This window comes from Archocentrus centrarchus, chromosome 21 (genome assembly GCF_007364275.1).
Source record: "Archocentrus centrarchus isolate MPI-CPG fArcCen1 chromosome 21, fArcCen1, whole genome shotgun sequence".
Taxonomy (NCBI): Eukaryota; Metazoa; Chordata; class Actinopteri; order Cichliformes; family Cichlidae; genus Archocentrus; species Archocentrus centrarchus.
This window is the reverse complement of record NC_044366.1, coordinates 6,595,020-6,611,806: the sequence shown is the minus strand read 5'-3', so window position 1 is coordinate 6,611,806 and position 16,787 is coordinate 6,595,020. Positions and strand designations below refer to the sequence as shown.

The 16,787-nt window shown below is 40.5% G+C and overlaps 1 protein-coding gene across 1 annotated transcript in view; it reads left to right on the top strand.

The window, feature by feature from the left end:
• tmeff2a (transmembrane protein with EGF-like and two follistatin-like domains 2a) overlaps positions 1-16,787 on the top strand; it is a 140,686-nt gene that overhangs the window by 64,991 nt on the left and 58,908 nt on the right. The window lies entirely within an intron of this gene.

Sequence of the window (16,787 nt, the reverse complement as noted above, 5' to 3'; positions counted from 1 at the left end):
CCATCAAGTTGATTTAGCCTCATTAATCAAACATATTTTCAGCTTTAGTTTCCTGTACCTGACGGTTACCAACAACCACAGATGGAGGAAGTGATGTTGGCAGCATGTGTTTTATCTTTTGTCTGTTTGTCAAAACTAAACTTTGCAAATGGTCCATTATAGTGTAGTGAAAGACTGCAGCAGAAAAGGGATTGTCACTGCTTTTCAAGCACAACTCAGTCAGAAATAGATGTGCATAATATCCTAAAAAGCAGGAAATGTTTTGGAAAAAGTGAAAGTGTTTTTAGAATAAGCCCAGAAATGACAGAATTCATATTTCTAATCACAGACTGATTAATAACTGCTTTTTCCTGTGCATATCCCATAATGTAAGGCATATGCACTGCACTGAATTTTTTATTTTTTTTGTAAGATTTGCGAAGATGTCGGGGCAAGTCCCCATTTGTGTGTCCTCACAAAGCTGAATGAAAGGGCGTAACGGTGGCATGGACAACCCTGCAGCTGATAAACAGCAGGGCTTGGGGAGAGACAGACAAGTGTGTGAGGGTGGATTGCAATAAAATTGAGAGGAGCTTATGGCCATGAGTGACTTTTTATGAATAACTTTTGTGTAACTAATCACATAAACCCCCATCATATTAATAACGTGTCTTTGAGCTAAGACTCTAATTTGTTGCTTAATTGACTAACAAGATTCAACTCTAACATCAGCACAGACAGTAGTCAGGCTCATCTGTCAAAACATGTTTGTACCCATGCATATATTTACATTCTGCATCCTCTCTATCCAGCTGTGTGTTTACCCATGCAGTTACTTCATTAACTCCCATGCATTGAGCTTTCCCAAGCATATATGAGAGAGAGAGAGAGATTGAAAAAGAGATTAGTGTCCCCCAAAAAGACAGCAGATAGACGGATGAACAAGCGGAAATGAAACTGGTGCTAGGTCAACCAGAGAGAGAAAGTGAGAGAGACAGAGATAGAGAGGAAAGACAGAGGGACAGGAGATGGGGGTGGACAAATAAATGGCCCGGGGAAAGTCGCAAAATAGATAACAGAGCAGAGGAAACAGAAGGAGAGTGGTGTAGAGACTGAGGGACAGAAGGAGGACAAACAGCCCTGAGAAGCAGCAGGAAGGAGGAACAAAATGAAACATGCATTTTTATGTATGTCCTCTGAACATGATGTGCTTACACTTGCATAGTATGTTCACACATGGGATTATAAAAAAAAAAAAAAAAATGGCATGACCAATACCGTCAGGATTTGTTTGTAATGCCATGAATGCTTGGTATATCTGTACACTCTGTAGTATAGAGGATCACACTTCCTGAGGCTGTTTTTCAGCATTTCATTGCAAGGCACCACCATAAAAAAACTGCAACAAAAGAAAGCAGTCACAGGGTTTCTCTCTGTGCTCTCTGTGCCTTATAAGGACTAAAATAGCACGGAAGAGAGCTCAATAACAAAACCAAGAATTTTTACAGGAGTCTTATAATGTTAAGAAATCTGAAACACTGCAGTTCAGCAGGAATTTTAAGGAATTGGTTATTGGTTGTTAGTTTGTTTTCTCTGATTTATAGAGCAAATGTTCCACCCAAACCCGGTGTTTGTGTACAGTGGCACACATATAATTAATAAATTATATGTAATAAAAGTCAGGTTAAAGGTGTCAAACATTTTAGTTCATGGACCATTTGTGAACCAATTTGCTCAAGTTGGTTGGACCAGTAAACCACTGCATAATAAACTATAGGGAAGTGTGTTTGACTGTAAATTAGTACTTTATGAAAACATTCACTTTTAATGAACCATTTAATTGCAAAACAGACTAACAGCATGAGATGTCTTAAGAAAAAAAAACGTGCAATTTCAACAATATGTTCCAGTTTTGCCACCCAGCTCGCTGTCATTACAAAGACTGTGAGCTCTTTGGCTTTCAACACCTTATTGCTGTGTGGTACGGCAGGAATGGGTAATGGGTGACGTCTTTCTCAGTAAGAGGCTATAAACTGACAGCAATCCAGACTTCTGGCTCATGTTAAATTTACAGTTGAGACAACCATTCAGATGGCGTAATGCATTCCTACACAACACAAAACCTCCTGGTGCAAAACACAGTGAAATATCCCAAAGAAGTTATGCTGTCCTTGTGTGAGTTTTTAGACTTTTCCGTGAGCCAAATTGGACCCCTCGGTGGTCCAGGTTCTAGCCTGCAGGTCATTTGTTTGACACCTCTGTTTACTAATGTTAGCCTGGAGTTCTACTACAGGGCGTTCATCCATTTTTAAAAAACATTTTCTCTTTTAATGCCATCAGAGACATTCAATGTTTGACAATTATATTGTCTGCCTGTGTATGCATGCAAAATAACAGCCAGATCCTCCGAGTTCTGATTTTTACTTATTCATTTACACAACCACACTTCCATTAAGTGCGGAGACTGTCGGCTTCTTTTACCTCACTCAGTAAGTGCATATTTAAAATTCATTTTACTTGTGGTAAAATGAGTCTGCTTGGAAACATTAAAAGGTCAGGGAGCTGAGTTTTTAATCAATGCATCATGCAAAAAATTAGTTTGAGGAAGTTATTTATGTTAGTCTGAAAATAACTGAAAAAAATCATTTAAGTTCAATTGAATTTTATCTATATGGCACTAAATCACCTCAAGCCTCTTTATATTGTACTGTACAATAATACATAGATAACCCAACAATCAAAACAACCCGCTATGAGCAAGGACTTTGCAACAGTGGGAAGGAAAAACTCCCTTTTAACAGGAATAAACCTCCTGCAGGATCAGGCTCAGGGAGGGGCAGTCATCTGCCATCACTATTTGGGGGTGAGGGGAGGGAGACAGGACAAAATACACACTGTGGAAGAGAGATTAATAATAACTAATGATTAAATGTAGATTGGAGTGAAAAGAGGTGAATGAAAAAAAAATCATCATGGGAACCCCCCAGCAGGCTAGGTCTAGTGCAGCATATCTAAGGTAGGCTTCAGGGTCACCTGATCCAGCCCTAACTATAAGCTTGATTAAAAAGGAAAGTTTTAAGCCTAATCTTAAAAGTAGAGAGGGCGTCTGTCTCCCAAATCCAACCAGGGGAGGGCCTGATTCAGTCATCTTACAAATACTTCGTAACATCTACAATATTTCTACCAAAAATATGCCAATAAAATGTGAACACGTTCTTCATAAAAACACAAGTTTAACAATATTATTGTTTATTCTTTACATAAAAAAGGGTGTATTTCCAGGACCATGGATCAGCCAAAATGTTTGCATTCCCATTGTGTAAAAACCTGCTGATTTGTTGCAGTTGCAGGCATAAGAGATGTATACAAGGTGTTTTCCATCAGTGACACATCACATTTATATGCATTGGCTACCCCTAACAAATTTTTCAACATTCCGGTTTAATTTAGTAAAAGGGGAACATTTTATCCCAAATCATGATTATTTCTTATAACTAACCAAGTAGTTTTTGATGCCTATAGCAAACCAAGGAGTGAGTGGGAGCTAAACAAAGTCCCCCAAACGGGGCACAAACTGCACTGTTCTGGCTGAGGAAACTTAACTGGCTGATGTCTCAAGGTATGAGCGCCAAATGACACCCTACTGAGTATCTACAGCTTTAAACCAAAGAGCAGTATCCAATGCCCTGGGATGAGAACACACAGCTAATGGTACAGTAGAGTCCATAATTTACTTATTTTACATATATTTCCTTTTATTCTTTTTTTTAATGCAAACCTTAGGTATCATAAAACAGAAAAATAATATTATATATATTTCCTGTGTCCTTCAAAATAGAAGTAACCCAAGAGAATTTTACTGAGATTTCACTTCATCACAGTGTGTAACATACACAGTACTACAGCAGGCTTTAAAAAGATAATAAAAAATTTCCTATAAAATTCATGTGTCACGAAAATATAAGTGTAGCACAGTCAGACCTGCAGGAATGATTAGTGTAGCATCAGACGATCAAAGGTGAAAGGTTTAGAGTCATTGTGCACATATTTTTTTTTTTTTAAGTGAGACAGATTTTCTCTGAATATCCCCTTGAAAGCTCATTATAAATGCTCACCTTCTGAGACCCCTGGGCGATTTAAAGTAGAAGCCTGAGAACTGTCCTCACTCTCAGAATGTCAGATAAATCTGACGAATCGATCATTCAGGAGGAAAAGAGACAATTAAGAAAAAATAGCTCAAGGGTGGAGAGGGTATTTGTGCAGTAGAGGAGGAAGAAGGGAAAGAAGAGGGCAAGGACAAGAGGAGGAGAAACACAAACACACCCTATAAAGATAGAATCATAGCAGAGGTCACAATAGATGGAGAGATACAGTAGAAGAGATGGAGGGGAAGGAGGAGGGGGGAGGGGGGGGGGGGGGTAGGATGTGCCAGAGGTGGAGGAAGATGCTGGTGTTTTATGAGCAGGGGAGAAGGTTAAAGCAAGCGGTTGTAAAAAGCGGCTTGGACTTGTAAGAAGTCAGCAGTAGAGAGCCATCTCAGTGAAAATCAAATATATTTTAATGGCCAATGATAAATCTACACACATAAAGCTCGGGTCAGCCAGGAAGTTGCCAATTTCACTGGCAATGGGGTGCATAAGTGTGAATGTGTGTGTGTGTGTGTGTGTGTGTGTGTGTGTGTGTGTGTGTGTGTGTGTGTGTGTGTGTGTGTGTGGGTAGAATGCAGACCAACAGTGGGTGCATTCATGCTCGTCAGTGTGTGTGTGTGTGTGTGTGTGTGTGTGTGTGTTTTTTATCTGATAAGTACACAAGTCAACTGTGCAGGGAGATGCCCTTTGGGCATGAGTCGAGTCACATGGCCCCTTTAGTCAGAATCAGACATTTGTCCAAATCAGATTGCACAGTGGAGAAATTGAATTGCGCTCACATGATCATGCAAGAGCAAAGACAGAGCAAAGCCTTAAGCCTGAAAGCTTTCGAGGCACCTCAACAATCCAAGTTTATTTCTAAAGAAGACAGGCTATTTAGTGGTGCTGGCAGATGATCATTTGTTAGAACGCCAAACTGTAAGAGAGATAAAACCTACACTTACATGATATCACATCTTAAAAAAATTAGTTGAAGTGATGTAAAATTAAAAAAAAAAATTCATGGATGTCAGCCCACCACTTTTGTCTACACAGAAATATCTCTGAGATTTATTATCTAAGATTTGGATGGGATGGTTGCCATGAAAGTTTGTGCAGGCAGGAGCTGATCACGAAACACGTGTTAGAAGTATTGACAGCTTCAGCGGCGGAGGTGGGGAGAGAGGTGGATTCTGAGATCAGTTTTAGAGGGTGCCTATTCCAAAATGGGTTTTTTTGTGGATGATGAAATGTGTCTGGTGGGCAGGTGCAGTAAAACATGCCCATTGTCAGGAGGTGGCAGCAAGGAATTGACAAAGATGGTACTTTTCTTTTCTTAAAGGTTAGGAGAGAGCAATGTTCAGCAGCAACCAGAAACAGCAAATTGCTTCCTGCTTTCACAGCAAAACTAACCCATTACGCTCATTTCCAGCTTGATATTTTTATTTTTGGACTCCACTCAAGTAGCTTTTCATGCAAGTCATTGTAATGCTTTTTTTTTTTTCTTATACTAGACTTTGGTGTAGTCCATCAGGTCTTCTTCTGTCTGAAACAATCCGTTTTAGCCCCCTCTGCTCTTAAGCCCCCTTTATGCTCACGAGCTGCCCCTCATTAAATGGTGTTGACACCACATGGGCGGGGCTTCTGTGCTCACAGCCAGAGCCGTGTGCTTGAGATGGCCATATTATGGGTGTCCCCTCTCACTGACATCCCACAGATCCAAGAGTACAAAAAAAGTCAGAAATGGATCGCATGGAGTACATGTCTCTGACACATTATTCTAAGCTTTGGCCATTTTAATAATAACATCCAGTACTGTTTTGTTTTTTTCTCTTATGCAATATATATATATATATGAAATAATAAAAAGCACAAGTCCCCTTTATTTCATTAGAAACTCTTTAATTTAATGTGTGCTAACAAGCAATGCTTTGACACATCTGTAGGCCATGAAAACAGCCTGCAGAGATGATGAGCAGCATCCAGCTCAAGTTCTATGTGTATTGCTCACTGCTATGACAGATGCCGGCTGCCGACATGCAAACTGTACAGGACCATTTTGACTGCATGCTCTCAGTGCAAACGTAAGCTCTGCAATGTGCAGTGAATTCTGTTGCACAGATTTGGTGTCTCTCTTTGGGGGGTGCTGAGATCAGTTTGATGCGGTTCTTCTTGTTTGAAATGTTCAGTAACTGTTTTTACACTTCCATGTCTGTGACTTGCTCCAGTCATGCAGCTTAATTGCAAACTACACTGAGAGAAATAATTATTAGAATTATTTATTATCAAGCAATTATTTCCCCCACTGTACTTGAGCTTTAGTGGGTTTTATTCAGCACGCTGCAGCAAACCTGTCGCCATTCAGTGTCTGTGGCTGCTGTACCTAAGGAAGTGTAGAAGAACAACTTATTTCATATTATAAACTCAGCTTCAAAGAGTCAGTTCTCAGTGTGATATATTTGTAAAATGGTCTTCATCGCTGTAGCCCAGTCACTGTAAAACACCAACTTTAGCACACAGAAAATCCTCAGTCATTATACACAGAAAACACTTTGAAACGAGAGATTATTTGCTAGAATAACACTTCTTAAATGTTGTCATAAATCAAAGCATATGAGGCAATGAATGATAATCAGTTTCAGAGAAGCTCAAAATATTTTTTACTGTTTTCAATTATTGTCAGTTACTGTTAATATTTTTTACTCTAAACCAAATCAAAATATCTGATAGTGGCAGGAGAGGAAAAATCAGCCATCATATACTGTCATATAACGCATCGTTACAGAGAGAACTCATTTTTTAAAAATGCTACTTTGCCAGCTGGTGACTTTAATTATTCACTGTCTTTTTTACAAGACCCAGAAGTACTTTAGCTCCATGCCTTCGCTGTGGCTTCTTCAATTCAGTATTAAACATTGAATTTTTGAAAAATGTTCTCACAGAGATAGAAAACAGTCCTAAGCAGAACCTGCGAGAACACTGGTTTGGAGTCAGCTGGACTCCGCTGCCTCGAGTCTGTAAGTCAAAGATTTAAACGCTGTTGTGCTCTGTGAGCCACCGGCATCGTAGTGACCTAATTTTACCGCAGTTTCGAGGGTAACTCTTATCTAAATTAAGTGCTTTGTCAAGGTCAAAACAGTGTCCCATAACTTATCAGAGCCTGTTTTTTTCCCCCTGTTTGAATAGTAAAAAATGACTCCATTATAAGTCCTTAACAGCAGGGAGAGAGCATCAGGGCTGTCAGCACTGTAATTACCAGTATTTATGGGGCATTCTTCTAAGTGTCTCTTCTGCTTTTTCTTTTTTTTTTCAGCTACCTGCTTTCCTTTGTGTGTCACTCTAATTATTTCCTGAGCTTTGTTTAGGCTCACATTCTTGTAGCACTTGTTCCGGTGGTATTTCAGTAAACTGAAACAAATTGAAATAAGATAAAAACAAAAACTGAGATGATCCTGTGCGCTTTCAAATCTGAACTGAAACATGCACAATCAAAGCAAAATTTAAAAATAAAAAATTAATCACTAATAAAAAAAATACAATAATTCTGATATACGGACGTTGTTTTTTTTTTATTTCTTTCTCCATAAGAACATGTGCCAAGCCTTCTCTCCTCTCTTTGTGTAAAATGTATTTTCTGAGTGTTGACTAATGAAAAGATAAACACTGCACTTGACTTAATTGAAATACAATAGCCTTATTGGGGTAATTAATCTAATGATCAAACCCACAACACTATGGATTTGCAAGCACTTCATTAATTTGAATTAAGTCCGAGGCTCCGCTACAGTGCAATTATGAATTCAATATCAATTGATCTTCCTTAGCCGTTATGCAGCAATGCACAGAAATGGCAGCACGAGCTGGGACCTCACACTTTTCACTATTTATCAACCCTCCAGATATTGTGAAGCAACGTATCTTATCAACATGCATGCAGGGGTTCTTAAAGTAGCTACAGCACAGCCCATTAGGACTAACGAAGAAGAATCTCTGCTCTGCTGATGTTGTCACTTTTCTCCTATGTTGAAGCACACGACCAGAAGATGACCTCATTTAGAAAAGACTAGAATAGAACAAAATGAATCGGCGAGCTGGTGAGGTAAAGCCGCCGGCTGACCCGCGGTTCCCCTGGTGATTGTTTCTCCATTCCTGCTTCAGCAGCCTCCACAGTGACCAGCCGCTGCCCCAGTCACACTGCTATTGCTATGGTAACCAAGTTAGAGGTTTAGGGAAGTGAGTAATCTAATCTTCCCACTTTGTGGTGTAGCGATAAGGCTTGTCACCGCTAGCCCACCCCTGCGTGTGTGTGTGTGTATGTGTGTGTGTGTGTGTGTGTGTGTTTCCTTGTATGTTTGTGCATATCTGTCCTATTCAGTCATTCTATGCTGCACAGCTTACATGCACACACTCTCACACAGACCCAATCTAACCAGTATGTTCCACCCTAATAAGGCAGGTGAAAGCCAAGGGGTAGATAGGCTTCCAGCCTTGTTGAAAAGTCTGACCCTTACTGAACACCAATATTAAGGGGCACTCATTTTTTGTAACCTTGGCTACTCTTGGCTCATCCACCCATCCATTTTCTTCCACTTAGCCAATTCAGGGTCTCAGGGGGCTGAAGCCTATCCCAGTTGTCAGAGAGGCAGGGTACACCCTGGACAGGTCACCAGTCCTTTACATTAACATCTATGAACAATTTACAATGACCTATTAACCTAACAAACATGTGTCTGGGTTGGTGATGGATGCCAAAGGAACCACAGGAAACCCGTGCCGGCACATGGATAGCATGAAAAATCCACACAAAAAGAGCAGAGCTGACCAGAAAGTCATACTGGGATTTTTTTGTTGTTGCTGTGTGGAGACAGTGCTAACCTCTGCACTACCGTACGTACCCCTGTAGAGAAAAAAAGAAAATAATAGAGCAGGATCCTATTCAGAGGAGAGAAAAATATATCTCGTCTGTTTGAAAATAACACTAATGTCAGGTTTCCTATCAGAAAATGTGATTTTTGGCATTTAAAAATGGTTCTCCCAAATCTTGGCAATCAGAAGCAAAAAATAATGATTCTAATTGGCACACATCAAAAACCATTTAGATTTTTCATATATATATATATATATATATATATATATATATATATATATATATATATATATATATATATATATGTTAAGTGCCTGAACTCTGTGATTTAGAGGAGCAGCACCTCACCTCTGACCCCCTCCCAACTCACTAAGCTCCTCACCCTAACTTTAAGGTTGATCGCAGACACCCTTCATAGGACCCTAATTTTTGCTGTTTGAATCAGTGGTCTCCTTCTTTCTGTCACTACTCACAGTTTCTGACCATAGGTGAGTGTAGGATTGTAGAACCACCAGTAAATCAACAGCCTAACCTTTGTGCTCAGCTCTCTCTTTACCACAACAGACTGGTACAGGTGGTACAGATGGCACAGTGGTTTGCACTGTTTCTGGTCTGAACCCTGGCTGGGGACTTTATGTGTTGAATTTGCATGTTTTACATGTGGTTGTGTGGGATTCATCCAGGTACTCTGGCTTCCTCCCACGGTCCAAAGACATCCATGTTAAGTTACTGTAACTGGTGAAGCAGTTAGTGCTTAAAGTATAAATAGAGTGCTGTATGAGTGATCAGTAAAACTAGAAAAGTGTTTTACACTGCTCAAAAAATAAAAGAAACACTCAAGTCAATTAAACTTCTGGGATATTCATCTGTTCATTTAAGTAGCAGAGGGGGTTGTTCATCAGTTTCTGCTGCTTTGGTGTTAATGAAGTTAACAACAGGTGCACTACAGGGGCAACAATGAGACAACCCTCAAAACAGGAACGGTTTTAGAGGTGGTGCCCACGGACATCTTTTCTGACTGAAGGTACCCATCAGCAGGACCAGTATCAGCTCTTTTGTGCAAGGTAGAACAGGATGAGCACTGCCAGAGCTACAAAATGACCTCCAGCAGGCCACTGGTTGAATGTCCCTGACCAAACAAACAATCAGAAACAGACTTCATAGAGGTGGCATGAGGGTCCACCATCCTCTAGCGCATTTGCCATAGAATACCAGAATTAGCAGGTCTGCCACTGGCACCCTCTGCTTTTCACAGACAGACGTGACAAGGTCTGAGAATCCGTGGAGAAAATTATGCTGCCTCTTTCAGCATGACTGGTTTGGTGATGGGTCAGTGATGGTGTGAGGAGGCATATCCATTGTGGGACAGGCCACAGGCTAGGCAACTGCACCCTGACTGCCATGGAATGATATCCTTGGACCTACTGTCAGGCCCTATGCTGGTGCAGTGGTCCTGGGTTCCTCCAGGTGCATGAAAATGCCCAGCCTCATGTGACAAGAGTATCCAGGCAGTTCCTGGAGGACGCACCTCGGACTGTCCAGGAGCTCAGTGATCCCCTGGTCCAGATCTGGGAGGATCCCCTATCTGTCATCTCATTAGGAGCATGCCCGGACATTGTCAGGCATGCATACATACACATGGGGACCATACAAACTACTGAGTACCATTTTGAGTTGCTGTGATGAAATTTTGACAAAATGGACTAGCCTGCCACATATTTTTGATTTGACTTTGATTTCCAGGGTGTCTTTCCATCAAACAATGTGGCATCATTTCATTCCTAACACATTACTCAGTCCATATCAGTATAGATATCCAGCATGTTCTTTTTTTCTATTGAGATCTGATGTGTTTTCAAAGATGTCTTTAATTTTTTTGAGCAGTATATAAATGTCAGTCCATTTCTGTTACTATACTTGACTAACCCAAAGAGAGCAATCCCCTCTACACACACACACACACACACACACACACACACACACACACACACACACACACACACACACACACACACACACACACACACACACACACACACACACACACACACACAGACATTGCAGTATAACTTAGAAATAAGGAAATACTCCTTCAGTGTGACTTTGCAGTTTATTTTTGTGGTTGACTAGACTCCTGTCCTAATGGACTGTTGAACATATACAGACCTCTCTGTGAACACACTTTAAAAAAAATGGTTTTACTTAAAAGCTGAGGTAAATGTGAACATGTGTGCCATTCCAGGACTACAAATACTGAGCAGAGAAAAGCTCCATACATGAGATAAACAACAAACTGAAAGACTAAACAGATTTAGCGCAGTGCTGTATCACATTGTTAGTGACTGGTGGTTCACAGTGAATAAATGGGCTAGAACTGACTAAATAAAAACTTTTACCTGCAATATAATAATTTGTGTGTGATACACTGTTGCTAAGGCATGCTGTTTCAATAAAAAAAATTTGTAGATAAGTCTCTTTGTATGACCATATCAACGTAATATAATTTTCTCATTCAAGCCGATGATGGTAAAACTAAATTAGGTTTTGGATAGCATCCACAAACACCCCCATTTTTTACAGTCTACAGCACATGAACAGGAGTGGCATTAAGTTATTTTGTTTTTTTTTTAATACAGTGTACATGAAGATAGTCCCTATGTTGAAAGAGAGCTATTCCCTGGTCTCACGGAGCATACTGTACGTTCAAACAGAGCACACAAGAAAGGCTGGGCTGATAAGCCTTTATTTTGGCACGGGGATAACACTATAATCTAGACCGAGAGGGATTGGATCTGCAAATGAGATAGAAGCAAAGTTGTTAGATCCCTTCATCCACACACGTTCGCTCTCACTCCCTCTCCCATTTTCCATCTCTCACCTCTGCTGGTTTGCTTTTCCTTCGTCTCTCCATGGGAACGTATCCAATCATACCACTCTGAAATTATTATTGAAATTTCCTTTGCCTGTGTGTGTGTGTGTGCATATGTGTGTGAACAACAGGGGTTCTGAATAAGATGAATTGGAAAGGGGCGGTGGTGAGGTTCAGACGGTATCTGGTGTAAGGGGTGGAATAATGTAAACGGAGAGTGGCAGCCGCCGTGTGGCAGAGCTATCAGTGAAGGTGGAAGGAAAAGTGGAACGGAGGCTGATGAGAGTAACAGGGTCACCTTAGGGCCAGCCCTCGCTCTCAGCGGCATCAGGGATTTTATTGTCATATATTTTTTGTCATCCTGAAAATAATGGAACGGGGCTGAGATGGAGAGCGGTTCAGGAGAGGAAGATTGCCAAATCAAGGCCTGTGGAAAAGTAGGGATGAGCAGATATTGGGATGGAGAGATGGCAAGACTGGGCTTTTTTTCTGTAATGACAGGATTTGACTGGAATTAGGAGAGGGAACTGGGGAATCAGCTGGGCACTTTAGGAGGGCACTTTAGGGAAAAAAATGTGAGCAGTGTGATGAGTTTGGGATGAAGAAAGAACTGCCTCTGTCAGATTGAGTGTAAGCTAACAGTCAACAGTTGTGAACCTTCATGTTTGACTGGAGAAAAACAGATTGTAAAAGTGCAGCAGTTTCTCATAATGTGAAGACACACAGTCGATAACACAACAAATTACACACTGTGTCTCCATTTTCTGCGGAATGCCATTCAAATATATATATATATATATATATATATATATATATATATATATATATATATATATATATATATAATATACACACACACACACACACACACACATATATGCATTCTTACAGTGTAACTGCCATGGGTATAAAAACTGAACTCAGGGATACAGATATAATGTCCCAGATAAATGAAGCCTCATAATCCTTCATGCAACAGTAGTGTCCACCCACCTTTCCTGGGTGGGTGGATGTCTGGCCTGTCCCTGGGGATTTTAGGTCATGTTGTCTTATGTAAGCCTGATTGCAATTGTACAAGCACAATTTTCACTTTCACTTTCCCACTTTCTAGGCTTGGATTTAAAAATACTGCCATGTTTTTAATGACTGTTGCTAATATTATGCCATTAACATCACAGGTTTTCAGTCACTATGGTGATATACGTGAGATTTATTTTTTTTATTTTTTTTTTTGGTGGCTAGCAGCTCAGTTGATGTTCCTTTTTTTTTTTTTTTCTTACTGCAGATCATTTTCCACAAGTTACAGTTTGGTCAGTCCCAGATTTCTGTAATCACACCAGCTGTCATTATTTCCTTTGTCACCAGCAAGCTCACACAGCTCATTAGAGACTGTGTGAGCCTGGATGATGCAAGAGAAGCAGTTTGAGCTACAGATGCACAAAGATATGAAGATATGTTGGCCTGGATTCCAGGTAGAAAGAAAGAAAGAAAGACAGAAAGAAGGAAGGAAGGAAAAGAAGAAAATAGAATGGAAGGAAACAAAAAAGAATGATAAAAGAAGCAAAGAGGGAAGGAAAGAAGAAAATAAGGAAGGAAGGCAAAAAAGGGAGTAAAGGAAAGACAGGAAGAAATAAGGGACAAAGGGAGAGGGAAGGAAAGAATGGAAAGAAAAGAAAGGAAGGAAGGAAAGACAGATGGAAGAAAGGAAAGAAAGGAGGATAGGAAGGACGACTGAATAAAAGAAAGAAGGAAGTGAATTAAGGAATGGAAGAAGGAAGAAAGGAAGACAGGAAAATGATGGGAACAAATTAAGGAAGAAGGGAAGGAGGGAAAAGGGAAATAAAGAAAGAGGTCACAATACTGGTTCCTCATGAGGGTCATTGTAGCGAGGAGAAGAACATTTTCTCATTTGCTTGAAGATAATTGCAGCATTCATTATTCTGTTGATGCTCAGTTAAGCACTAAACCAGAGCAGGTCATTTTATATGAGACTTCTATGCACTGCCAAGATGTAATATCTGTTGGACACCCTGTAGCTATTTGTTGGTTTGTCTTTGTTTCATCTTATTGCTTACAGAAGCCATTATTATAGTAAGGCATGATAGTAGCACACATAATTATATTAATGAAGTTACTGACATAACAGAGGGCTCCATTTATGAGAGCAAAGATTTTGAGTCCTGATAATTCCCGAGAATTTTCTTTCATAATTTGGTCGGCAAAATATATTCGGATATTCTTTGTTATCCAATTGGCAGAAAAAAATAAAATCTATCCATCCGTTTGCATCTATTTCCCCAAAGTTGAGTTGCAGTGGCAGCAGCCTGAGCAGGGTTTCCAGAAATCCTTTTCCCCAAATGTGGTTTCCAGTTCCTCGGAGATCCCGAGGTGTTCCCAGGCCATATAACAATTTCAGCGAGTTCTAGGTCTACCCAAGAGTATCCTCTCAGCTGGGCATGCCCAGAAGGGGAGTGGTTCAGACATGAAGGTGCAGTGGTTCTACTCCACGCATTTCTAAGCTCCTAATCCTGTCCTTAAGGCTGAGCTCAGCCTCACTACAGAGGAACGTTATTTCAGCCTCTTGCATCTGCAACCTCAAGTTCATGTCCATAGCTTAGGTTTGGAACAGACCAGTAAATCCAAAGCTTCACACTAAACTCAGCGTCCACATTATGCTCCACTTGCTCCAACTCTCCATCAGTCACAAATAAGACTAAAATATTTAAATTTCTTTATATGGTGTGGCATCTAGGAATGTTTTCAGGCAGAGGACCACACTTGGAGGTGCTGACTCTCATCCCAGCTTGCATCCACAATCTCATTCTTTCAGCGGTACCCAGAGCTCTTCAGCATAGGTGAGAGTTAGCATTTAATTCCACTTCTAAATCTCTTCCTCCTGGCACAGATCTGTCTTTACCCACTACAATGCCCAAAGCAAGTTTCCCTCAGCCCAGTGGGAGCAATCCATTGTTTGGCAGAGAACCACTGCCTCAGACTTGGAGTTGCTGACTCTCATCCTGGCCACTTCACACTTGGCTGCAAACCACCCCAGTGCTGAAGCTCCAGTTCTAATGAAGCCAAGTGAACCTACAAAAAGCTGGGATTGAGAGGTAACCCTTTTTGCCCTGGGTGGGCCTTATCAATAAGTACCATAAAAGAAAAAGCGAGGCAACTTTGGCAGAGTCACCAACTGTCAACACTCTTGAGTTTGTGCAAAGGGGACAGCCACTGCTATTACAACAGTTATACAAGGTGAGAGACTTTATTGTTATATGTGAGAAGGAAAAGCCTCAATTCTCACCACTGGAGAAGCTGAAACCTGACCATATTTGACATTTCTGCTTGATTGTCAGGGGTTTCTATTAGAAAGCATACTTATAATTCAGCACACTTCAACATATGCCATCAAAAACTAAAATAAATAAATAAAAATATGGAAAATCCTGCATAAACAGTATTTTTTCCCCCTTATCTCTGTAATATTCCTCTCTTAATCAGTCATCATAAACCGACGCAGCCATTTCTGATTCTTCTCATCAACACTGCAAATGAGCTTTCCGCTCATTCTCTGGAGGCCTTCGACAGTGTTGTGCTCCATATGTAAACATCTGAAGGCTGTTTATTTGTGGGCTTCAGCACTCATCTCAGGAGGGGCAGGCAAATCCCTCGTGGCGTTAAAGTGGGGGGGGGGGGGGGGGGGGGTGACTGTGCGCGTGCTAAAGGCTTTGTGTTTCGGGAGCCAAACTCACACATTGTGCATTGGGAAACCCCACGGTGGCTCGTGGTTTGTTTACATCAGAGAAACAGATAATTTTGATTGTTGTAATGGCAGATTGGCAGAGGGACAGTTGGCTTGTTTATTCATTGAAGCAGTGTGGAAAGCGCTCAGATTAAAAGAGCTGCAAGTACACTGTGAGAAAAGGAATAGATTTTAAAAAGTGCTCTTACTGACACATGAGATGCACGGCATTAAAAAAAAAGACTAGCCTGACACTTTTTCTAGTGTCCTTACTAACATAAACAGCGTAGTTATTTAAGTGTATACATCTAACTCTTCTCCTTCAACTCTGCTTTTTTAATGTAATATTTCCCAAAATACCTTTCAGAATCCTCTTGAGTATGTGTACTCAGCTGTAATTTGCTGGTGGAGATAATAGTGGGCTTCTGAGTCACATCCTCAAAGACATCTATTTAGGTTTCTCTCTGTGGAGCAACTGGTGTATCTGCTTCTACTTTACTGAACTTCCTCCTGAAGGACGTGTAAAACGTAGACCCGCAGTAGTGTATTATTTAAAAGTGAAGCCAGCTTTCAGTATGTTACACCCGTCAACAGATTTTAACACATTCCCAAAAAGCTACTTTATAGAAGAACTCATCGGTCACATAGGCCGAGTATAGGCTGTATTTGAAATCAGAATAGGGGGAAATGTTTGAATATATATTTGTGAATGCATGGTTACCAGTCGTCAGTAATTACACAAAAGATTGTACTGATTGTTAAGTCTGAATCACTCATAAAAGGGAACATCACTGTCTGAGCCAAATGGAGGTAAATGAACAGATCAATTAGCAGGTTTATCAGCTTGCTTTCAGGACAGCTTTTATGTTCACTTTTTCTTTTTTTTGTCCTTTTTTTTGTACCTGTAGCCTCCCGTCATGCAGTACAAGCTTCTCAACACAAGCTGCAAATGGTGTCATGCTAACCTCACCTTCCTCATTAGATACTCCCCCAATTTCACAAATTAGGAGAAAGAAACAGCGAGGAAGCTGCTGATGACATTTGTACCAGAGGTGCTGTCGGGCCACCGAGACAATTAACACATGTTGTAGAGTTTTGTGTCATGTAGGACTGCGTCCATCAACCTTTTTAACCGTAATTAACCTGTTTCTCTAAAATCAGTTTGTACATGTAACGTATTTGCAGGGAGAGATGAGGTTGGAGCCC